A 26,349-nucleotide genomic window follows, 5' to 3' on the forward strand; every position below is an offset into this window, starting at 1 on the left:
TGGAGCATCCTTTTCACCTCAAAAATAATTAGTGGTTGAATTCAGTGACCTGATATGCAAATCGTCTTCAAAGTTTAAGTTAATCGGATGAAAATTGACAATTTTAGAAATTTGGCCGATGTTGACCTTAAAAATAGTTGGTAGTTGGTTTCAGTAAGCTGATATGCAAATCTTATTCAAATTTCAAGTCAATCAGATGAAAATTGAGGATTTTAGAAATTCGAAATTGTTGACCTTTGGCCTATGTTGACCTTTTGGCCTATGCTGATCTCAAAAATAGTTGGTGGTTGAATTCAGTTAGCTGATATGAAAATCCTATTCAAATTTCAAGTCAATTGGATGAAAATTGAGGATTTTAGATATGTGAAAAAAGTGGTTGACCTTTGGCCTATGTTGACCTTTTGGCATATATTTATCTCAAAAATAGTTGTTGGTTGAATCCAGTTCGCTGATATGAAAATCCCATTCAAATTCCAAGTCAATCAGAAGAAAATTGAGGATTTTAGAAATTTGAAATGGTTGTTGACCTTTGGCCTATTTTGACCATTTGGCCCATGCCGATCTCAAAAATAGTTGGTGGTTGAATTCAGTTAGCTTTTAGGAAAATCCTATTCAAATTTCAAGTCAATCGGATGAAAATTGAGGATTTTATAAATTTGAAAAATAGTTAAGGATTTTATAAATTGGACTATGTTGGTGACCATTTCCCTATGTTGACCTTTTGACCTCAAAATCATTAGGATTCTTCCATATGACAATCAGTACCATTTGGTGAAGTTTCATGAAGATTGATTTAAAATTGTGCCCGGAAGGCGACTGACATACAGACAAACAGACAGAAAGACAGACAGAACAATCAGAAAAAGACAAAAAATGTCATAGCCCCATGGTTTTCGTAATTTTGCTGTACAGAGTTAAAGGCCGCCAGTTAGCCTTCTTTGGTCGGATTACAAAACAAAATCCTTTGCATATGTATACTCTCATGTGCCAAGTTTGAATAAAATCGGTCCATGCATGTTCAAGAAACGGTTGGAGACACGTTTAAGCAACAAATTGGTGGCCAGTCGGCCATCTTGGTTTTGATCTTGAAAAAAAGATGGCTTGCATATGGAAGAAATCAATTTTTAAAAAATCTTTGTGCCAAGTTTGAACAAGAATTGTAAATGCATGTCTGAGAAATGGTTGAGGACATGTTCAAAACAGGTTTTTTTCTAACTAAAATGGCCGCCATTCTACCAGTCGGCCATGTTTGATCAGATCGCAAGAGAAATTGAGGTGCACGTGTATGTCACCATGTACTGTGCTAATGCCAAGTTTAAATGAAATCGGACAATGCATTACTGAGAAATGGTTGGGGACACGTTTAAGTAACAAAATGGCCGCCAGGCAGCCATCTTGGATCTAATCTCGATAAATAAAAAAATGATGTGCATATGTAAGCCATCATTCCTTATCTGTGTACCAAATTTGAAGAAGATCGGTAAATGTAAGTCCGAGAAATGGTTGAGAATGTGTTCAACATCGGGTTTTTTACAACTAAAATAGCTGTCAGTTGGCCATCTTTGGTCACATCCTGAAACAAACTGATATGCGTATGTATACCATCATCTGTTAACTTTCTGCCAACTACGAACAAAATCAGTCCATATATGTCCGAGATATGGTTGCGGACACAAGCACGCACGGCAGGACGCACGGACAAGACCCAATCCAAAAGCCCCCGTTTTGGACCAAGTCCAAAAACGCACAAGAACAACCAATATAGTTGAAAAATCTTCCATTTTCGCAAGTAACAAATAGCAGACAAACAGACAGACAGGGGTCAAAATATAACCTCCGTCCATCTGCGGTGCCGGAACTAATAGACAATAAACAGAAACATAACTACAACGGCACTCAGTAGAGAGCATACCTCCGCCTGGTGAAGAGTTTACGTTTTGTATCTCAGAGTAGACCAGAAAATCACAATACAGAATCACATTTATTCAAAATCAATCACAGGAATCACCATAGGTCCAGTCTTTCATACCCTTATCTGGCCTCGTTTTGGCCATATCACTCAATGGTGAAGAATCACTTGAAAAATTATACTAGCTGGATGCGGATCAGGATCTTCACCAAAATTGAATGGATTCTTCCTTGTCACACACACACCTTGTCCACCAAGTTTCGTCGAAATCCATTAATAACATTTTGAGATATCCTGCTATGTATCGTTTTGGCCCTATCCCCCAATGGTGAAGAATCACTTAAAAAAATTAAAGAATTCTCATATCCGAATCCATATTCAGATCTTCACAAAAATCAAATCGAATCGTCCTTGTCAGACACACAACCGGTCCACAAAGTTTCGTCCAAATCCATCTGTAACTTTTTGAGATATCCTGTTATGTATAGCTTTTGGCCCGATCTCCCAATGGTGAAGAATCACTTTAAAAATCCTAGCAGCCGGATCCGAATCTGGATCTTCACCAAAATTTAATCATTTAGTCATTATCACATACACTACCTTTCTGCCATGTTTCGTCCGAATCCGTCCACATATTTTTGAGATATATTGTTCATCGACAGACAGACAAACAAATGAAAAATCGGTCAGAGTCCGAGGACTTGCCGGAATGTACTTTTTATCGGGCAATTTGAACAAATATGGCGGATGAACCACGTGACCGATGACATCATCAATATTTGTTTTCTAAACTAATTTATTCCTAGATTATGCTCAAGAAATTTCATCTTGATTGGAAGAAGTTTTGTACTTGTCAAATTATGACATCATAATGGAGGTACCTATGACATCATCATTAACATATTTTATTCGCCATGGAGAGTTCTTTACAATGAGCCATGTCCCAATTCTTTCTATTCAGCACTTTCGGAGATATAGAGGTGCAAAGTTTTTCGGTTTTTCCAAGATGGCGGCCGAATCACGTGACCAATGACATCATCATTATTTTTTTCTCCACCAGTTTATGCCGACATGGCGCTCAAGAAATTGCATCTTGATTGGATGAAGTTTTGTACTTGTCGAATTATGACGTCATAATGGAGGCCTTGGGCCGAGAGAGTTAAAAATTGGGCACAGTCTATTCCAGGGCAAGACAAATAAGTGTGTAAAGTATGGCGATTCTATGTGCAACGGTGTAGACATAGTACTGCGCACAAACCGACAGACAGACAAACAGACAGACAGACAAACCAAACAACCAACATACTTGCCGGATTATTTTCCGGCAAGTAACAAACAAGAAAAATGTTGTGCATAGCATGATACTTGCGAAATCCCTAAAATAAGTTGTTGGCCTCGGATGACTTCAAAAATAATTGGTGCATGAATTCAGTAACCTGGCATGCAAATCCTCGTAAAATTTCAAGTCAATGAGATGAAAATTGAGGATTCGAGAAATACGCCCAATGTTGACCTTTTGGCCTATGTTGACCTCAAAAATACTTGGTAATTGAATGTATTAACTATATATGCAAATCCTCTTCAAATTTCGAGGTAATCGGTTAAAAATTGTGGATTTTAGAAATTAGGCCGATGTTCACCTTTTGGCCTATGTTGACTTTTTGGCCTATGTTGACCTCAAAAATAGTTGGTGCTTGAATTCATTGACCATATTTGCAAATCCTCTTAAAATTTCAAGTCAATCGGATGAAAAATGAGGATTGTAGAAACTTGACAAATTTGGTGACCTTTGGCCTATGTTGACCTATTGACCTTTTGACCCCAAAAACAATAAGCTTCCTGCTTATAACCAACTCTACCATTTGGTGAAGTTATGTGAAGATCGGTTGAAAATTGTGACCTGTAGGCAACTGACATACAGACAAACAGACAGACAGAATAACACACAAGACCAACCAATATACTTGAAAAATCTTCGACTTTCACAAGTAACAAACATACAGACAGGGGTAAAACATAACCTCAATCCACATTCGGTGGCGGAGGTACTAACGATTTTAATCTATTCCCCATATACACCCTAATAAGCCATATCCATAACAAACTACAGGGTGGTCCAAAATGATGTGCAACTTTTTATTTAACTACAATATTTTATATTATTGATCGATTCTCTTTGTTTTTGTCTAATAAAACACAGGGTTAGTGAAAATATTATTTATTATAGCAAAAAAAATGCTTCAACAAGCAATAAGGAGCGATACCATTAGTAGTTGATGAGGTGTTCAATCCAAGCATCACACCTATAGATGACTTTTTTTTTTTTTTTTTTCTTTTTTTTTTTTTTTTTTTTTTTTTTTTTTTTTTTTTTTTTTTTTTGTATACAAGATCGAGGCTCGTGAAAGAGCGAACATTAATCACACAGAAAGACAAACAGACACATAAAACAAATAACATCGGGAGCGGTAGACAAGATGGGGAGAGAGGGGGAAGGACACAAACACAACATTTGAGAGCAGGGACCGAGAGACATGGAGACATCGAGAGATCTGTGGGAGGGAGAGGGCTTTGGGGGGGAGGCATGTGAAGGGGGGGAGGCATGTGAAGGGGGTGGGGGGGTGGGAGAGGTATAAACATATGGACACTGCCAGGATTTCCAGGAAATAAGTTGGAATTTCAAACAAGGTGGATCTGGGGTGAATTAGTGGGGGTAGAAAAGATCAAGGTTATGGATGGGGGAAGATAAGAGATGGTGGTGAACAGCTGTTTTAAAGACCTGGAGGGAGGAGAGGGATTGAAGGGAGTGTGGGAGTTTGTTCCACAGGCGGGAGAAAAGAGGAATGAAAGAGTGAAGGTGAGCAGAGAGCCGAGATTTCGGCAGTTTAACCATCAGAGGGTTGCTGGCAGATCTTGTGCGACCTGTAGGAATATTTGGGGGACAGAGCACAGAGAGAGCTGGGGGAGCAAGGCCGGAGAGGAGTCGGTAGAAGACAGAAAGACCACCTACCTGCCTGCGGTGAGTGAGTGAAAGGCCCTCAGAGATAGCTTCATCGCGGGAGATTCCAATGATTTTGAAAGCTTTGGATTTGGATTTGGACTTTGGATTGGATACTGCTCCCACAATGGACACTACTGCTGTTGATGACTCAACTGAGAACTGGAGCTCGTATGCATCTTATTTCTGGTTTGATGTTTTTTTCAATTCTTGCAGCATGCGTAGATTGTTTTTGTCGACTTTATCTTTGAGGGACCCCCATAGGTAGTAGTTGGGAGGAGACAGATCCTGGGAGTAGGGAGTTCATAGGTTGTCCGTCTGGCGAAAAATAAGTCGATCATCTGGGAAATGTCATCTCAAAAATTCGAAACTACTAATTGGGCATATGTGGTGGTGCACGGTCTGCAGCATGTCTATGCATCTATTCGTGTTGACTGCCACTGTTTGTCCGGCTTCGTTCTCAAAGAAGAAAAGTCCTATTATGCATCTACGTCCGATGACACACCAAATCGTTGCTTTCACTATGGAAAGACGTTCCATAAGTTTGTATGGTTGGTGTTCCGCCCAAAATTGCATGATCCGTTTGTTCACGTGGCCACTGAGATTGAAGTGGGCCTCATTACTGAGGAAGATGTTGTCTAGAAAATCCTGGTCTTCTTTGATCCCCTGGTGTGACTTAAAGGATTGGCAAGATGTTGAGGTCAGCTCAAATAACGGTAAATTTTCGACCCGCGTAATCCACCATCCGATCTGACAGGCCTGATTTGTAAAAAAAAATAAAAAAATTAAATGCCACTTTGACATTATGGGGTATTATGTCATGTGTAGATCACTAACAACAAAATCTCAATGTAACCCATTTTAAATTCAGCCTATAACACAACAAAATGTGATAAAAATCAAGGGGTGTGCATACTTTCTGAAAGCAGTGTAAATGCATTTTGACCCACGACTACTGTCTTGAATAGATGAACACTGATAATGAGAAAGAAATATATTTACTTGCTTCTTCGGTACAGAACTGCTACTCTTTTGTCAAATTCACATCTTTTGTCAAACTCTTTTGCTACTCTTTGGTCTCTTTTCCAATGGCTTGATCTCTGATCATCAATTTGGTTTCAGACCAGGTCACTCTACTCTGGACATGCTGCTTCTGCTGTCTCAACAATGGATGGAGGTCCTCAATGCCAAACAGGAAATTAGAGCTGTCTCCCTCGACATATCACGTGCCTTCGATACGGTCTGGCACCCCGCTCTGCTCACCAAACTCTCCTCCTTTGGTATCCATGGAAATCTCCACGCATGGCTGGCAGACTTCCTCTCTAGTCGTAGTCAACGTGTGGCCCTGAATGGGTTTCTTTCATCTCCACTTCCTGTTCAGGCTGGAGTTCCCCAAGGCAGTGTTCTGGGCCCTGTGCTTTTTCTGGTCTTCATCAATGATCTCTCTGACTCTCTTGAAAATCCTCTCTATCTCTTTGCTGATGACTCCACTCTCTGCCGCTCCATTCCTCATCCCTCAGATCGGCAGTCTGCAGCCTCCTCACTCTCTGCAGACCTGGACAAAATCACAGACTGGGCAAACAAGTGGAACATGTCTTTCAATCCTGACAAATCTCACACTCTTACGATGTCTCTCCGAAAAGACCGACTGGACAACCCTCCCATCTACTTTATGAATAATCCTCTCCAAGAAGTTCTGTCACTCAAGCTTTTGGGTCTCACTATCTGCCATGATCTTTCCTGGGAAAACCACATTTCGAAGCTGGCCTCCAAAGCCAGTCGCCGACTGGGCATCCTCCGTCGTGCGAAGTCCTTCCTTGGCACACCTGAGCTCCTCACCACATACAAGGCTTTCATCCGCAGCTCAATGGAGTACTGCTCTCCCCTCTGGGCTGGTGCTCCTGCCTCACACCTAGCTCGTCTTCACGCTGTTGAAACCAAAGCGTTCAGAATCATTGGAATCTCCCGCGATGACGGTATCTCCGAGGGCCTTTCACTTAATCACCGCAGGCAGGTTGGTGGTCTTTCCGTCTTCTACCGACTCCTCTCCGGCATTGCTCCCCCAGCTCTCTCTGGGCTCTGTCCCCCAAATATTCCTGCAGGTCGCACAAGATCTGCCTGCAACCCTCTTATGGTTAAACTGCCAAAATCAAGACTCTCTGCTCACCTTCACTCCTTCATTCATCTTTTCTCCCGCCTCTGGAACAAACTCCCTCACTCTCTTCAATCCCACTCCTCCCTCCAGGTCTTTAAAACGGCTGTTCACCACCATCTCTTATCTTCCCCAATCCAAAACCTTGATCTTTTCTACCCCCGCTAATTTCACCCCAAATCCACTTTTTTGAGGTGACTTTTGACTTCTTTCCTGGAAGTCCTTGGTGTCCTTGCGTTTTATACCTATCCTGCCTCCCCCCAGGCCCTCTCCCTCCAAAAACATCTCCCGATGTCCCTGCTCTCAAATGTTTTGTTTGTGTGCTTCCTCCCCTTCTCTCCCCATCTTGTCGACCGCTCCCCTTTTTATATACTTTGTTTGCTTGTTTGTTTGATTTGTTTGTTTGATAAATGTTAGCTCTTTCACGAGCCTCGACTCTGTATACACAAAAAAAAAAAAAAAAAGGTATCAATTCTTTACCTAAAAACAGCATTAATTATTATCACCCAGCACTGGACAAGGATTTGGCATTTAATTCACTGTTCACTATGGCAAACTTTGCAAGTGCAGTGCACTTCAGTCCAGCACTAAAGCATTATTTTGCAATTCCCTCTGCATCCTTTTTTGCATCCACAGCACAACAGCTCCTGGTAAGAGAATGAGGCTTGGGCAGTGAAGTTCAGAAAGGTTCCTATTTTTCAGTTGAATCTCTTCCTCCTTCCCCATTTGCTAGGCTAAGGAATTTCATGATCTGGACATAAATGCCTGTTCCCAAATATGGCCTCCTTGCAGAACTGCCTGACTGAGATGTTGCAACAGTGCTGCACTTGTAAGTGGAATCTGCCTTTCTAAGGATCTGCCTTTCTGCACAAACAGCTGCATCGGAGCTCCATTTACATCCAGTTCGTTCTATCGTACAGCAACACCACAAAACTTCCGACGACAGCTATATCATCACCTGAAATGTCAGCCGGAGTACAGCAGACCTTCAAAAAATTAGCAGTGACCACAAGGCACCTTTGCGAAACCTGCAATTGGCAGACACTTTGATATCTGTGACCTAAGTGGCTGTGTAATTTTATGCATGGCAATGAATCGAAATTGTTTATCAGCACCAAAAGGCACCCTAGCTCTGTAACTGTACAATGGTCCATTGCAGCAACAGACAGAACAACATCTGTGTCAATGCAGCAGACAAGTACTTAGGGTACTTATTATCTGCTTTTCAGGGCTGTTAATGTTGATAACCGATTCTGACAAAAAACCTGAACAGCCGTCTCTTTCTGTCATTCACTCGAAGTAAACTTGCTCAGTTCCCTGGAAGAGCAATCCCTGCCTCCAGTACTCATCGCCACATGCCTTTCCCTCTGCTTTCTCTTGTAGAGTTCTTCAAACGTTCTGACCAGTACTGGTCCCAGACAATATCCACACAATTTGTTGTGATTTGAAGCCGCCTCTGGATGAAAGGCAAGAAAACCTCATTGGCATATGAACCAAAGGTCTTGCTAGTGTCTGGCTTCAGCATGCTCACAATGCTGCACCGTCAATTATGATGACGTCTACCTTTGCTTTCCTATCTCTGGGCATTGACAAGTCTTCAAAGCAATGTAGCAAGTCTGATTTAGCAAAGGAGTGCAGTTTGCTCTGATTTGAAATTGATGGTGGGCAATGGGCATGCATGAAGAATCCTTCCAAATGGCCATCTCTTTTTTTTTCTTTTTTTCTTTTTGTATACTGAATCGAGACTCGTGAAAGAGCTAACATTTATTTCACAAACAAATCAACCAGACAAACAAAATACATAGAAAGAGGGAGCGGAAGACAAGATGGGGAGAGAAGGGGAAGCACACAAACACAACATTTGAGAGCAGGGAAATGTGTGGGAGGGAGAGGGCTTGGGGGGAGGAGGCGTGGGAAGGGGGGTGGGGGGGGGGGGGGTGGGAGAAGTATAAAATACAAGGACACAAAGGACTTCCAGGACAGAAGTTGGTATTTCAAAACAGTGGAATTGGGTTGAAATTAGCGGGGGTAGAAAAGATCAAGGTTTTGGATGGGGGAAGATAAGAGATGGTGGTGAACAGCTGTTTTAAAGACCTGGAGGGTGGAGTGGGATTGAAGAGAGTGAGGGAGTTTGTTCCAGAGGCAGGAGAAAAGAGGAATGAAGGAGTGAAGGTGAGCAGAGAGTCTTGATTTTGGCAGTTTAACCATAAGAGGGTTGCAGGCAGATCTTGTGCGACCTGTAGGAATATTTGGGGGACAGAGCCCAGAGAGAGCTGAGGGGGCAAGGCCAGAGAGGAGTCGGTAGAAGACGGAAAGACCACCAACCTGCCTGCGGTGAGTGAGTGAAAGGCCCTTGGATTTAGCTTCGTCACGGGAGATTCCAATGGTTCTGAACGCTTTGGTTTCAACAGTGTGAAGCCGAGCTAGGTGTGAGGCAGGAGCACCAGCCCATAGGGGAGAGCAGTATTCCATTGAGCTGCAGATGAAAGCCTTGTATGTGGTGAGGAGCTCAGGTGTGCCAAGGAAGGACTTTGCACGACGGAGGATGCCCAATCGGCGACTGGCTTTGGAGGCCAGATTTGAAATGTGGTTTTCCCAGGAAAGATCATGGCAGATATTGAGACCCAAAAGCTTGAGTGACAGAACTTGTTGGAGAGGATTATTCAGAGAGTGGATGGGAGGGTTGTCCAGTCGGACTTTTCGGAGAGACATCGTAAGAGTGTGAGATTTGTCAGGATTGAAAGACATGTTCCACTTGTTTGCCCAGTCTCTGATTTTGTCCAGGTCTGCAGAGAGTGAGGAGGCTGGAGACTGCCGGTCTGAGGGATGAGGGATGGAGTGACAGAGAGTAGAGTCATCAGCAAAGAGATAGAGAGGATTTTCAAGAGAGTCAGAGAGATCATTGATGAAGACCAGAAAAAGCACAGGGCCCAGAACACTGCCTTGGGGAACTCCAGCCTGAACAGGAAGAGGAGATGAGAGAAACCCATTCAGGGCCACATGTTGACTACGACTAGAGAGGAAGTCCGCCAGCCATGCGTGGAGATTTCCATGGATACCAAAAGAGGAGAGTTTGGTGAGCAGAGCGGGGCTGCCAGACCGTATCAAAGGCACGTGATATGTCAAGGGAGACAGCTCTAATTTACTGTTTGGCATTGAGGACCTCCATCCATTGTTGAGAAAGCAGAAGCAGCATGTCCAGAGTAGAGTGACCAGTTCTGAAACCAAATTGATGATCAGAGATCAAGCCATTGGAGAAGAGGAAAGATTTCATATCTGAAGCAATGATGGATTCCATGACTTTGCTGATAATTGGGAGAAGGCTGATTGGTCTGTAGTTGCTAGGATCTGTTTTTGCACCTTTATTTGTGCAAAGCGGTGATGTTGTCTGATTTCCAAGCAGATGGCAGATGACCTTGAGCAAAAGAGAGGGTGAAGAGAACAGAGAGAGGGAGTGAAAGATTGGAAGAACAGGATTTTAGGACCCGTGGGCTGATGCCGTCAGGTCCAGTTGCAGAATCAGAGTCGAGGGTTGACAGAAACTTTTCCACCTTGTCAGGAGGAAAGGACACAGAGTCCAGGAGCAGCTGGGTACGACTGGGTACGGTGGGTACAGAGAGGGATGGGTTTGGGACACAAGATTTAGAGGCAAACACAGAGTTGAGGCATTTAGCTTTTTCACGTGTGGTGTCAGCCGTGTAGCCGTTTGAGGTGAGGGAGGGGATGGAGGGGGAACAAACACCAGAAACAGATTTGACCAGACGCCACCAGGATTTGGAAGAGGGAGACAGATAAGAGAGTTCGGTCTTGAGAACGGAGAGATATTGTTTCCTGGCTCTCCTGAGGGTGGACACACACTTGTTTCGGGCTTTGTGAAAGGAAATGAGATTTCCTTCCGTTGGATTTCCTTTCCAGGAGACGAAAGCAAGTTGTTTCTGGGCAACAGCCTCACCACAAGATTCCGTGTACCATGGACGGGAGGAAGGGTATGACAACTGAAGACGAGATGGGATAAATCTGTGCACGAGACAGAGCAATTTACTTTGGAAGAATTCCCAGGATGAGTTGATGTCAGAGGCAGTAGAGATGGGAGACCAGTCCAGATGATTGATGGCTGCTTGAAGACCGTGCCAGTTGGCCTGAGTGAAATGCCAGACTCGTCGACGCTGAGGAGGCTCTCTGAGAATGGTCAGAGAGATGTCCACTTTAACAAACACATGATCAGATGAGCCGATTGGAGCAGAAGAAGAGCAGCAGTCATTTTCAGGGAAGTTAGTCATAACCAAGTCCAGAAGAGAAGATGCTCTGTTGACTGAGATCCGGGTCAGGAAATTGACAGATTGTGTCAGTCCCAGTGAGTCACAGAAGTCCTTTGCTGAAGAGCCATGGCTGGTGAGAGAGGTACCCACACCCAGCCAACTGGCATGGTGACAATTGAAATCACCACATATGAGGAAGAGAGAGTTGGGATGGGTCGATAGAAGTTGGTCCATATTATCAGACAGCGAGATGTAGATGGAGTCATTACTGTTTGGTGGACGGTACAACACACATATGAACAAAAGGTGGGAGCGAAGGGGAAGCCGCAGCCAAAGGTATTCCTGGGGGTGAGGTGGAGAGACGGCAGTGCAGGGCGAGTGAGGAAGAGAGTTTTTTTATAAAGATAGCAACCCCACCTCCAGGATGAGGCTCAGGTCTATCATACTGGAAGAGGGAGTAACCTGGGAGAGATACCAAGGAATCAGAGACATCATGAAGGAGGAAAGTTTCTGTTAAGCAGATCACGTCTGGTTTGTCAGAAGCAACCTGTATGGAGAGATCAGTCAAGTTTCAGTGAAGGCCCTGGATGTTTGAGGTCCATACCGTTAATGAAGAGGAAGGGGGAGCATCGGATACAGAACATGGTTTGGGAGGGTGAGGGGTAGGGTAAGATGTGGAAGAGGTGGAAGAGGTAGGGAGAGCTGTTGAAGGTGTGTCAGAGATTTCACAATAGCTTGGAGAAAGGGAAGAATGGGGTGGACAAAAGGTTTGATGGTGATTGGGTGAGGCACAGTGAGGTGTTATTTGAGGAGGAGGAGGAAGAGCGAGGCAGAAGGTTGGGGGAAATGAAGGTGAAAGTTGGAAGGGGGAAGAAGCAAGGAGGACGCTTTGAGGAGGAGGGGTGAGAGGGGAGTCTAGGAGGGGAGGAGCGAGGGAGAGTCTCGGAGGGGAGGGGTGTGGGGGGAGTTTAGGAGGGAAGGGGAAAGGGGGGAGATTTGAAAGGGATGGGTGATGGGGTAGATTTGGAGGGGAGGGGTGATGGGGAAGTTTTGGAGCGAAGGGGGGATGGGGAAGATTTGGAGGGGAGCGGCAAGGGGGAAGATTTGAAAGGGATGGGTGATGGGGAAGATTTGGAGGGGAGGGGCAAGGGGGAATATTTGAAAGAGATGGGTGATGGGGAATATTTGGAGGGGAGGGGCAAGGAGGTAGATTTGGAGGGGAGGGGTGATGGGGAAGTTTTGGGGGGAGGGGTGATGGGGAAGTTTTGGAGGGAAGGGGTGATGGGGAAGATTTGGAGGGGAGAGGCAAAAGGGGAAAGATTTGAAAGTGATGGGCGACGGGGAAGATTTGGAGGGGAGGGGCAAGGGGGAATATTTGAAAGAGATGGGTGATGGGGAAGATTTGGAGGGGAGGGGCAAGGGGGTAGATTTGGAGGGGAGGGGTGATGGGGAAGTTTTGGAGGGGAGGGGTGATGGGGAAGTTTTGGAGGGAAGGGGTGATGGGGAAGATTTGGAGGGGAGGGGTGAGATTGGATTTTGAAAAGTGTACGATTAATGGGAAAAGAACATTTATTGCAAAATGAGTTTCTTGAGACCTTCGAGTCAAAAATACGTTTGAGGACGCTGAAGGAGGGGTGGAGTGCAGGAGAGTTTCGGGAATGCAGAAAAGAGGAACTGTAAGAGATGGAATTTTTTTTTGGAATGAATAGATTTGGTGAGTAAGTCGAAAGCATCCTTTTATAGAAGAAGAAGAAAAGAGGTGTTATAATATACGACAGAATACAGTTCTTCAGGGGAAAGTTTAAACATTTTTAACAACGTCATCACGTGATCACGAACAACGTGGTTGAAGAACGAATGAACAAATAAGAACAACGAATAAACGAATTTGAAAAGAGAAGGAATTTTTTATATTTTTTTTCTGAGTTGAGATTTTAAACAAGGAAGTATGGGATGAAAGACTGGGACAAAAACAGGGAACGAAAGTAATTGCAGCGCAATCGACGAACCGCTGAGAGAAAAACAAGGCCCCAAGGTTGGACACGGAAACCTACAAGGCCTCAGAATACGCGACACGAATTAACCGACGATTTTGTATGCAGGTACGAAAAATCAACACCGAGAATCTTACCAAAGACACACCACAAGTGCACGCACCGAAAGACAGATACAGCCATGACAAAAACACAACTGTGAAAAAATTACTTAACTTCGAAAGCGTGAGCGCATGGACAGCCGTCGAAAGAAACGTCTCTTGTCTGACATGCAGAATAAATTCTAGAAAATAGGCTGCAGACACTCTTGAGGTTTGTAAATTTCAATAATTTTGAACTTTGCTTTGCATTTGGACAGGACATGAGTGGCAGCTTTTTCCTTTTGATTGGATCTGATAAGGCCTTTGTGTCACTCTCTTTGTCACTTTTGTCACTCTCTGATAAGGCCTTTGTGTGCTCTAAACGAAACAATGAAGGTGTTCGAGGCCAATGGGATGGATGTTGTTTACAATTTCAATGACTGCACTTTCCACAATGTCCATGGTGTGCAGAACAAGGAGGACTTCCAAGAAAGCGTTCCACTTTCTGCAATAATTCTAACTAAATAACTCACATGATTGCAGAAAGCGTTCTGAATACGTTTTGTCTGGTCATGGTGCAGAGACGTATCTGCAGCGTGTCAGACAGTAGTCTCGACAATTCAGGCCCATCTATTATCCACCTACAAAGTGCTGCTGCATTTTCAGTCAAGTCTACTGCTCCTCCATCGCCTTTGACATATGCATTGCTCTGCACATGAGCATGGTCTGCAGCGATCTTTAAAAACATGCGACTTGACTTTTGAACAACAAAGTGTCCAATGTTGAATTCTGCTGCAACATTTGGGTGAGTCTCATGCAAAGTGGTCATGTCTCGTAAATGCACTGCCATTCGTCTGGCATAATTGTGGTGGTCCAAGGTAAAGAACCAAGGGGTCATAGCAATGTTACCTTCAGATACAAATTGAAGTTTCCTTCATGTAGATATCTGGCAAATGTGAGCAGCAACAGCTGCAACTGAAGGGAAATCCACCAGAACTTGAAGGTTGAACATGCTCATTTTGAAACACACCAGGCATCCAAAGAAAGTGGTTCTTGTTCTTGTGCCTGCATCATGAGGTATCTTTCATATGACTTCTGCATGGGGTTGTAGAGAGCACATGGACTTACTTGGTGTGCACAGAGTGTCCGAGTTACATGGTTTGCTTTGAGTAAAGCGTTTGCAGTGCTGTCAGCCAACTGTCAGTTAGCCAGTCTCCAATGACTTTGAGTAGAGCCATACCAATATGCAAACCTCGAAGCAGAATTAGAAACCTGTCCTCTCCATGGGTGTCAGACATTTGCCACTGAACTTGGTTTGCCAGAGAGCCCATGGTTCGCATGATTCACTGTCTGCCTAACAATCTCTATTCCATGTTTTATCATTGCAGCTCACTGAACACTCAGCTTTACTGAACCTCTTCAATGACAGTTTTTTAACACTCAGCTTTACTATTATATTGTGGTGTGGCCGCCTCTGATGAAAATCAGGCGGTCACGGAAGCCGATCGCGAAGGCCTTAGCTCTCAAGGCGAAAACTCAATGGCGGACTCGAAGATAAAGCTATACAAAATTGCGCGGGATGGAGTGGCTGCACCAGACCCCTGCAGTCTTACCTGTTCTTGGGGCGTCTCCAATGCTGTTGCAAATTAAATAAATCACACGGAAAACTGCGTTCAGGTATATACAGAAAATAATACAAGGGTTTATTTTACAAGAGATAGCGGGACAGGAAAATGCGCGATGATAAATAAAGTGTCCTATATCGGGATCCCGCACACCTCACCTCAGAAACAAGACAAAGGAAAATGAATTACCAAAAATAACTGTCCGTCGTGTAATGGTTTGTGGGTGCGAGCTTATCTGTCTTTAGTGCAGTGTCCGCCGCCCAACACGGCTCCGAGCACCGGCGCGAAGGAACCCTCCGTAAGCCTCACTCGCACGCTTCGCCAGGCCCCGCGCGGCCCGCACCGCTCCAAGTTCCAAGTCGATCGCACACGAGGCCCCAGCACCACTCCAAGCTCCGAAAGCACCGAGAAGGACAGCTCCAAGCACCACGCACCATGAAGAACGCGATCTCCAATCCCAGCGCAGAGAGCACAAGCATAAAGGGTCGATCTTCACATGAAGGGTGATGGGTCCAGCGCGAAGAGGAGAGAGAGAGAGAGAGAGAGAGAGAGAGAGAGAGAGAGAGAGAGAGAGAGAGAGAGAGAGAGAGAGAGAGAGAGAGAGAGAGAGAGAGTGAGAGAGAGAGAGAGAGCCAAGAGACAAAATGTCGTGTAGCGCGTCCTTTTGTCACCTTGCGTGTGACGTCAATCTCGTGCGTTCCCAATCAGAGCCTCGTACTTCGACCTCTCGAAGGTTCTGTCGTGCTGGTCCTTTCTCATTGGCCAAGTCCTTCCCGCCACCATGTCACGCCACCCTCGTGGCCAACCATCAGTCCTTCCCTTCCCTCCAATCACGGGGCAGTTCTCTGTCCCTGCTATGGACCAATCAACAGTCCTCCTGAGCGTGGCTCCCAGCCTTGCCACAAGGCTGGTTGCTGGGCCAGCTGGTGGTGTTGCTGGCTGCGGCCCCATTGGCGGTGTCCCGGCCTTGCTTTCTGCCTGTTTTCCAAAGTCGTTGTGGTAAGGGAGGGGAATTATTTAATGTTGCACTAAGGACCTATCTAAGTGTTTATATGAGTGCATTGCCATAAGGGACACAGGTTTGACTTCAGAGGGGACGACGAACAAAGGAATCTTATCCATAATCCCTGCACTATTTAGCACGCCCTGCTCCCTTGGAGCGGCGACACCAATAGAGCTTATCCCGACAAACCGGACTAAACATAGAACTTATTACAGGTAGATTCCCTATCGCGACAGTCGTATACCTACCTATACAGATCTATCTGGCTCTAGATATTCCTCTACCCCCCCCCCCCACCCCCCACATAACAATATTATTATTATTATTATTGTAAAGCAATCACATTCCTGAACCACCAGAAGCCATTTGAAAAGCTAAATTGGATTCTTTGGATGGATTCTTTTTATTTACTCATGAAATTAAATGGTTTATATTTCCAGTGGCAAACTGCTGTGGCCAATAAGTGTGAGCTACTGTATTAACTTCAGCTGCCATCATTATTGGGAAACATGAGTGGCAATGAGTTGGGGTTGTGGGAGAGGGTGAATCTGTAACACGAAAGCGGTCGCTACACCTGTTTCTCAGTCTCTTTGCACACGCTGCCATGTTACTTCGGAGTCGCACGTTCATATAGGAAGAGTTCGTCAGGAGTCGATCTACTCTCTTTTGGTACGTAGAATAAACAGTATTTGTTGAATTTCAACAAAAGCCACATCACTGTTCATATCGGTAAATATTATTCCATCGTGTTTGGAAAAACTGGAAAATTGGAAAACTTGGAAAAATTGGAAAAACAATATAGCCTATTTTACTCCTAGGGGTCCCAGGAATACCCACCCAAAATATCGTTGCGATCAGTCGAGCCGTTTTTGCGGTACCTTCGAATGGACGGACGGACATTTGGTGAATTATCGTAAGATATACAAATTTAAAAATAGATCGAAAGAAAACGTGTGAGTGAAGAGGAAGAAGAGGAAGTTTTCTCAGCTGGTGTAGGTAAAATTCTTCTGTGATAATGTTATTATAATGGAGCAAACGTATATGGTTATGTATGTATGGATACTTGTGATCAAAACGTCTTCTTCTTCAAATATATATATATAACACAAATAGACGGTCCATGAAGCCATGAGGCGGTGAAGCCGTCTGACTATATATCTTTTAATTATGTACTGTTTGAATGTCGGTTGCATCCTGTTTGTTTATTATATATGTATATTAATTACGTACTGTTGGAATGCACCTTTCAAACCTTTAGACTGCTGAGACTCTTTAGACCTTTGAAGACCCTTTAAGTCCCCCAAAACTCTTGAAACCACCAAGACCTCTAAATACCTAAAATACCCCAAATACCCTTAAATACCCCCAAAAACCCTTAAAGACCCAAAAGACGAAGGGGACCAAAAATAACCCAAAGACTCAAAAGATCCCGAAGACCCAAAATACGCCAAAGACCCAAAAGACCTCAATGACCCAAAAGACCCAAAAGACCAGAAAGACCCCAAAGACCCCCAAGAGCCATAAGATGCTCCAGACCCATTAAACCAACATGGACTCCTGACCATTTAGAGCCTTAGACCACTTGGACCTTTTTGGATTACAAATAAATTACAAATAAGTAATATCACCAGTATCTATATAATAATAGCGGAAGGACTCGACTTTGTTATCCCTTTTACGCCGCACCCAGTCACCAGATGCCCACGGCACTAATGGATTTACGATCTACGAACCGCGCTCTTTGTTTATCACGTACAGCCATACTCGAAAAATCTGAATTAGCCGACGTTGGGGCCCAAAAGCATCCGATTAACTGCCGATACGACGCCATCTTATGACGCCATCGTACCGACGTTGGGGCCCAAAAGCATCCGATTAACTGCCGATACGACGCCATCTTACGACGCCATCGTATTGGCGTCTGCTGGGCGAAGGCGAAGCAAGCCGTCCGCTGATTGGACAGTCGAGAGGTGTGAACATGGGTGGTGTGAACCAAATGGTCTTTTTATTCCCTTGAACATTTTAAATTAGGATATAAAAGGAAACGTCTTTATCGTCATTTTAATAAAGTTAAATGGAGTGACGTTACGATACTCAGGGTGCGTTGCATAAATCCTCGTAACTCAGAGAGGTGTAGCAGGTGGCGAGACGTAAGGAAGCTTAAAGATAACGAGCTGAAACAGACGAACGATATGTCAATCCCTTTCTACACCGAACGGCAATAAAAGTATGAGAGCGGGAAGGCATGGCCTGAGCACTTCGAGCAGAGAGGACTGAATGGACTTAACTTAAAGAGAAAAAATTGGAGCTTAATGGAAGAAGAAGATCCCATGAGCGCTACCGTCACTTATCGAGGTGTGTTGAGGTCTGAAGAGATGAGGTGGTTTCTAGGAGCGATTTGCACCTTTTTACTGCTTGAGGTGAGTTCGGTTCGTGTTTTGTGACTCGTAGATTTATTAATCAAAACACGGTCACAGTGGCGTCAGGCACTGTGACCGTGTATGTGACTCATATTCGTGATTACCACAGAAGCACATCGACGGGGAGTATCTATATAATAATAGCGTAAGGACTCGACTTTGTTATCCCTTTTACGCCGTACCCAGTGACCCGATGCCCAAGGCACTAATGGATTTACGATCTACGAACCGCGCTCTTTGTTTATCACGTACAGACATACTCGAAAAATCTGAATTAGCCGACGTTGGGGCCCAAAAGCATCCGATTAACTGCCGATACGACGCCATCTTACGACGCCATCGTATTGGCGTCTGCTGGGCGAAGGCGAAGCAAGCCGTCCGCTGATTGGACAGGCGAAGGCGAAAGCAAGCCGTCCACTGAGTGGACAATCCAGAGCATGCATTTGTGCCGGTGTCAGCGATCGTTGTTCATATATGCACTCTTCATTCTCATCTTTCTTCCTAACTCTTACTCGGACAAGCAAATCCCCTATGCCACCCATAATGGTACCATACACCACATCCTCCCTTCCGTGGATGTTCCACGGGTTTCGGCTAGTCTATATAATAATAGCGTAAGGACTCGACTTTGTTATCCCTTTTACGCCGCACCCAGTGACCCGATGCCCACGGCAAGGGTGGCAGGGGTTTTCGACGGTCCACACGGTCTCCACGTTTTTAAAAGTTAAGTCTGTTCACAATTGTATTTTGTCGAAACTGTATTTATCTTTCGGTGTGTGAACTTATAGTGTGCACCTTGGAAGTTTCTCGGTGTTTATCTTTCATGAATTAATCGTTTGTTTGCCGCGTCGCGAGCAAGGCCTTGCAGCCTCAGGCTTCCCCCGTCGAAGGTTGTTCCTTCCTTCGCTGTTTTGCTAGCTTTTTTGATTTCCCCTTCTCCACCAAGCTTCACCAAACATCTACTATTTGTCTATCGTTGTAACCCCCAACCCCCCCCAAAAACAAACAAAAAAACAAACAAAAAAAACTTTTATTTCCCTTTCTCCTCGTGTGCTTTTGCCTCTGCCCATGTGCACTGTCTCGCCCCGCCCCCATTTTCTCCTTGCCTTCCACCTTTTGCCCTGTTCAAGTGACTCGTGGTCGTCGCTCTCGGCTTCCTCTCCCCATTGGTATTTTTGTGAATATAAGAGTGTTCTTCACAGTTCTGTTTAAATATGTTTCAACTATCCCCTTCAGTGTTTTATTCAGTGGCTTATTACAACACGCTGTTTTTCTTCTTATTTAAAAGGCTCCTTTCAATTTCCTCTTCAACTCATTCCATTTCAAAAAAATATTCAATCTCTTATGATTCCAAATCACTCCATGCTCTAAATTCTCATTCATTCCACCCCTCCTCCATCGTTCTTAAACGAATCGCTAACTTGAAAATTACAAAAAAACCCAATTTGTTATATATGTTCATCTTTCATTAATCATCCACTTTCTAAACTCCCCCCTTGCCCCTCCCCTTCAAATCTCCCCCCCAACCATCCCTCCCAAATTCTCCCTCCTCCCACCTCCTTCTCAAAGCTGCCTCCTCCCCACTTCGTCTCCCTTCTATGTCATACCTCCACCTCCCCCAACCTTCTACTTTCCTCTGCCCCCCCTCAAACAAACTCTCACTGTGCCTCATTCCATCACCATCAAACCTTTCGTCCTCCTCATCCTTCCCTTTCTTGTAACTCTTCTGTAATCTCTGACACACTATCAACTGCTCTTCCTACATCCCCCTCTCACCCTTCATCTGACCCTACCCCTCCCCTCCCCTGTCCTGCACCCGATGCTCCCCCTCTCTCCTCACTAACGGTATGGACCTCAAACATCCGGGGCCTTCGCTCAAACCTGATTGATCTCTCCATTCAGGTTGCTTCTGAAAATCCAGACTTGATCTGCTTAACAGAAACTTTCCTCCTTCAAGATGTCTCTGATTCCTTAATATCTCTTCCTGGTTACTCCCTCCTCCGGTACGATAGACCTGAGCCTCGTCCTGGTGGTGGGGTGGCTATCTTTATCAAAAACTCTCTTCCTCACTCTCCCTGCACTGCCCTCTCTCCACCCCACCCACAGGAGTACCTCTGGCTACGGCTTCCTCTCCGCTCCCACCTTTTGTTCATATGTGTTCTGTACCGTCCTCCAAACAGTGATGACTCCATTTACATTTCTCTGTCGGACAACATGGACCAACTTCTATCAACTCATCCAAACTCTCTCTTCCTCATATGTGGCGACTTCAACTGTCATCATGCCAGCTGGCTGGGTGTGGGTTCATCTCTCACCAGCCATGGCACCTCAGCAAAGGACTTCTGTGACTCATTGGGACTGACACAATCTGTCAATTTCCCGACCCGGAACTCAGTCAATGGAGTATCTTCTCTTCTGGACTTGGTTATGACTAACTTCCCTGCAAATGTCTGCTGCTCTTCTTCTGCTCCAATCGGTTCTTCTGATCATGTGCTTGTTAAAGTGGACATCTCACTGGCCATTCTCAGAGAGCCTCCTCAGCGCCGACGAGTCTGGCATTTCACTCAGGCCGACTGGCACGGTCTGCAAGCAGCCATCAATCAACTGGACTGGTCTCCCATCTCTAATGCATCTGACATCAATTATTCCTGAGAATTCTTCCAAAGCAAACTGCTCTCTCTCATGCACAGATTTATCCCATCTCGTCTTCAGTTGTCTTACCCTTCCTCCCGTCCATGGTACACTGAATCTTGTGGTGAGGCAGTTGCCCTGAAACAACTTGCCTTTGCCTCTTGGAAGGCAAATCCAACTGAAGGCAATCTCAGTTCCTTCCACCAAGCTCGAAACAAGTGTGTTTCTACCCTCAGGAGTGCCAGGAAGCACTATCTCTTCACATTCAAGATTGAACTCTCAAACCTGTCTCCTTCCTCCAAATCCTGGTGGCATCTGGTCAAATCCGTTTCTGGTGTTTGTTCCTCCTCCATCCCCTCCCTTACCTCAAATGGCTACACAGTTGACACCGCACGTGACAAAGCCGAATGCCTCAACTCTGTGTTTGCCTCAAAATCTTGTGTCCCAAACCCATCTCTCTCTGTTCCCACCTTTCCCAGTCGAACCCAACTGCTCCTGGACTCTGTGTACTTCTCTCCTGACAAGGTGGAGAAGTTTTTATCAAACTTCGACTCTGATTCTGCAACTGGACCAGATGGCATCAGTCCTCGGGTCCTAAAATCCTGCTCTGCCGCTCTATCTCACCCTCTCTCTGTTCTTTTCACCCTCTCTTTTGCTCAAGGTCATCTGCCAACATCTTGGAAATCAGCAAACATTACCGCTTTACACAAAAAAGGTGCAAAAACAGATCCTTGCAACTACAGACCAATCAGCCTGCTCCCAATTATCAGCAAAGTCATGGAATCCATCATTGCTTCGGATATCAAATCCTTCCTCTTCTCCAATGGCTTGATCTCTGATCATCAATTTGGATTCAGACCAGGTCATTCTACTCTGGACATGTTGCTTCTGCTGTCTCAACAATGTATGGAGGTCCTCAATGCCAAACAGGAAATCAGAGCTGTCTCACTTGACATATCACGTGCCTTCGATACGGTCTGGCACCCAGCTCTGCTCACCAAACTCACCTCCTATGGTATTCAGGGAAATCTCCACTCATGGCTTGCGGATTTCCTCTCTGGTCATAGGCAACGTGTGGCCCTGAATGGATTTCTCTCATCTTCCCTTCCTGTTCTGGCTGGAGTTCCCCAAGGTAGTGTTCTGGGCCCTGTGCTATTTCTGGTCTTCATCAATGATCTCTCTGACTCTCTGGAAAATCCTCTCTATCTCCTTGCTGATGACTCCACTATCTGCCGCTCCATTCCTCATCCCTCAGATCGGCAGTCTGCAGCCTCCTCACTCTCTGCAGACCTGGACAAAATCACAGACTGGTCAAACAAGTGGAACATGTCTTTCAATCCTGACAAATCTCACACTCTTACAATGTCTCTCCGAAAGGACCGACTGGAAAACCCTCCCATCTACTTTCTCAACAATCCTCTCCAGGAAGTTCTGTCGCTCAAGCTTTTGGGTCTCACTATCTGCCATGATCTTTCTTGGGAAAACCACATTTCCAAGCTGGCCTCCAAAGCCAGTCGCCGACTGGGCATCCTCCGTCGTGCGAAGTCCTTCCTTGGCACACCTGAGCTCCTCACTACATACAAGGCTTTCATCTGCAGCTCAATGGAATACTGTTCCCCCCTCTGGGCTGGTGCTCCTGCCTCACACCTTGCTCGGCTTCACGCTGTTGAGGCCAAAGCTTTCAGAATCATTGGAATCTCCTGCGATGAAGTCAACTCCGAGGGCCTTTCACTCACTCACCGCAGGCAGGTTGGTGGTCTTTCTGTCTTCTACCGACTCCTCTCCAGCCTTGCTCCCCCAGCTCTCTCTGTGCTCTGTCCCCCCAATATTCCTTCAGGTCGCACAAGATCTGCCTGCAACCCTCTTATGGTTAAACTGCCAAAGTCTAGGCTCTCTGCTCACCTTCACTCTTTCAATCCCCTTTTCTCCCGCCTCTGGAACAAACTCCCCCACTCCCTTCAATCCCACACCTCCCTCCAGGTCTTTAAAACAGCTGTTTACCACCATCTCTTATCTTCCCCCATCGAAAACCTTGATCTTTTCTACCCCCGGTAATTCACCCCAGAGTCCTTGCAGTGTTCATATGTTTTATTCCTCTCCCACCTCCCCCCAAGTCCTCCCGATGTCGCTGCTCTCAAATGTTGTGTTTGTGTACTTCCCCCTCTCTCCCCATCTTGTCTGCCGCTCCCCTTGTTTTTTGTGTTTTGTGTGTCGGTTTGTCTTTTTGTGTGATTAATGTTAGCTCTTTCACGGGCCTCGATCTTTTATACAAAAAAAAAAAAAAAAAAAAAAAAAGAGATAAAAGGATGGCATTGACTTCGAGACGGTACGTGATATTTTCAAAAGTATATCGTAGCGTTGTCATTTAAGTAGATTGCAATAAATACGTTGTTCATATACGCACTCTTCATTCTCATCTTTCTTCCTAACTCTTACTCGGACAAGGAAATCCCCTATGCCATCCATAATGGTACACTCTATCCATACACCACATCCTCCCTTCCGTGGATGTTCCACGGGTTTCGGCTAGTTAGAAATAAATTTGTACAAAATAAATGTTTGTATTATGATTGATGGAAAGCATGACAATACAGCAACTCAAGTTCAGTCAATCATTATCCTCAGTTAAACCAAGCCCGTGCCTCTGCAGCAACGGGTGGTGAGGGGAGCGTAGTGAGCCGATCCACACTAGTGTTGATGATTGATATACTGTGATTTAAAATTTTAAGTGTACAAAATTACGTTTATAAATAATAACATCATAATTTCTAAGTTACATTGTAAGTTTATAACTTATACGATAAAAAATAGATCGAAAGAGAACACGCGAGCAAGGAGGAAGACGAGGAGGTTCAGCAATGTCCGGAATAAAAAAGAGCGGCTTGCGAGTGTCTCGTCTGGAGTGGACATCCTGACAGAGCGCATACAGAGGAATAAGAATGATAAGATGCATACCAAGCTGAGAGGTGCTTCAAAAAAGTTTAATATTATTTATATGTGTGTGGGTAATCTAATCAATTAAATGAGGAACATATAAAAGGTATTTTATCAATACAACTCCTTCAACTCGAAATCAAAATAAGCTAGAGTGACGAGAGATTATTTACTCAACCTCAGACAACCTGTGCTCCAGGGTTGGCACTCATGTTGAGACCGACCCGAAAATATTATTTGCCCCCCGGCCCTGGCAAGGCTTAATCTGCCACTGGTAGTAGCAACATTCAATTACTTGCTGGTTTCAAACGATATGGAGGGATCTTCAACATCTACACTTCAAAGCTATAGCTACATCAGAAAGGCCATTTTTTTTTCTTTTAAATCCAGGTAGATCCGACACCTGCTGGCACGCACACTCGCTTTTGAGCTGCCTAGACTACCTTTGAATACCAACTGTCATGCTGGAGTTTGACATGCAGGGCGAGGTATCAATGTGTGTGCCGGCCTTCGGAAATAAATTTAATCGAAGGACCCACCGTCTGCCTCCATTCGTTGGTGGACGTTAAAGGGCCACGGTGTCCTTCGCGAAAAGTAGGCAAGCCATCACCGGCACCATCTACAAATTACAAATTCCTGCCCTAACCTATAGAGGGCACCGCATCAGTGCCACAGCCTAAACCTCAAAGGATGATGCTACTCGCTGCCACGTACCCAATACCAGACGAACATTAATCACAAAAAGCCAAACTGACACATACCACATAAGATAAAGGGAGCGGGAGACAAGATGGGGAGAGAGAGGGAAGCACACAAGTACAACCTTTGAGAGCAGGGACATCGGGAGATCTGTGGGAGGGAGAGGGCTTGGGGGGAGGAGGAATGGGAAGGGGGGGGGGGTGAGAGGTAAAAGACACATGGACACTACCAGGACTTCCAGGAAAGAAGTCGGAATTTCAAAAAAGTGGATCTGGGGTGAATTAACGGGGGTAGAAAAGATCATGGTTTTGGATGGGGGAAGATAAGAGATGGTGGTGAACAGCTGTTTTAAAGACCTGGAGGGAGGAGTGGGATTGAAGAGAGTGAGGGAGTTTGTTCCAGAGGCGGGAGAAAAGAGGAATGAATGAGGGAAGGTGAGCAGAGAGTCTTGATTTTGGCAGTTTCACCAGAAGAGGGTTGCTGGCAGATCTTGTGCGACCTCCAGGAATATTTGGGGGACAGAGCACAGACAGAGCTGGGCAAGGCCGGAGAGGCCGGAGAGGATATTTTTTAAACGGGCAAGGCCGGCAAGGCCGGAGAGGAGTCGGTAGAAGACAGAAAGACCACCAACCTGCCTGCGGTGAGTGAGTGAAAGGCCCTCGGAGTTAGCTTCATCGCCGGAGATTCCAATGATTCTGAAAGCTTTGGATTCAACAGCGTGAATCCGAGCTAGGTGTGAAGCAGGAGCACCAGCAACGGACGATAAACAACTCAATAACGAGAACGATATTTTTTAACGGATCCTTGTTATCAATTTATTCCGAATGCATTCATTCTGTTTGGCGTTTGTTTCAGGTTGAATTAATTTGTGTATTAAAATAGTGGAGACACCGCCATCCTCCACAGCTGTTACTGAAGTCTCCCTTACACGATGCCAGTTGTGCGTGAGTCAGTGAGCGACGTGGATTTGATTTCTGTAATTTTGTGCGAACATCAAAAAGGAAATCACATCAAAGGGATTGCCAAGTGGTGCTAATGAAAATTTCCTCTTGCAGTTTTCAACAGCGTTGATAAGGAATAAACACCTTCGCCTGCGCAGCTCATACTCGAGCACCGACAGAATCGTTCCCCAATGATATAGCAAGCGTTGATCAGTAAATCCATGACTTGGTTAAAAAGTTTAAAAAAAAAAATTTGCTTATTTGATCCGAGCTTTCAAACTTTTTGCGAGAGGACGAGACTAGTAAGTTCCGATTGGTTAATAGGAGTTTTGGAATATGTATCGTCAGGCCACGAACTTACCGAGTTACCGATCACTTTTCTCATAAGATGTCCGATAATCGTTAGTTTCAGTTTTGTAATCTTAGGTATTTCAAAATATTTAATGGACGTGTTTATTAGCCCGTCCCCCATGTGGATAGAGATGGGGTTTTGCAGTCATTGTGTGTGTGTGTGTGTGTGTCAGTGTGTGTGTGTGTGTGTGTGTGTGTGTGTGTGTGTGTGTGTGTATGTGTGTGTCTGTATGCGTGTGTGTGTGTGTGTGTGTGTGTCAGTATTTGTGTGTATATGTGTGTGTTCAGTATGTGTGTGTCTGTGTGTATGCTTGTGTCAGTATATGTGTGTGTGTGTGTGTGTGTGTGTGTGTGTG

Source organism: Myxine glutinosa, chromosome 3 (assembly GCF_964187855.1).
Source record: "Myxine glutinosa chromosome 3, kmMyxGlut1.1, whole genome shotgun sequence".
In the NCBI taxonomy this organism is placed as follows: Eukaryota; Metazoa; Chordata; class Myxini; order Myxiniformes; family Myxinidae; genus Myxine; species Myxine glutinosa.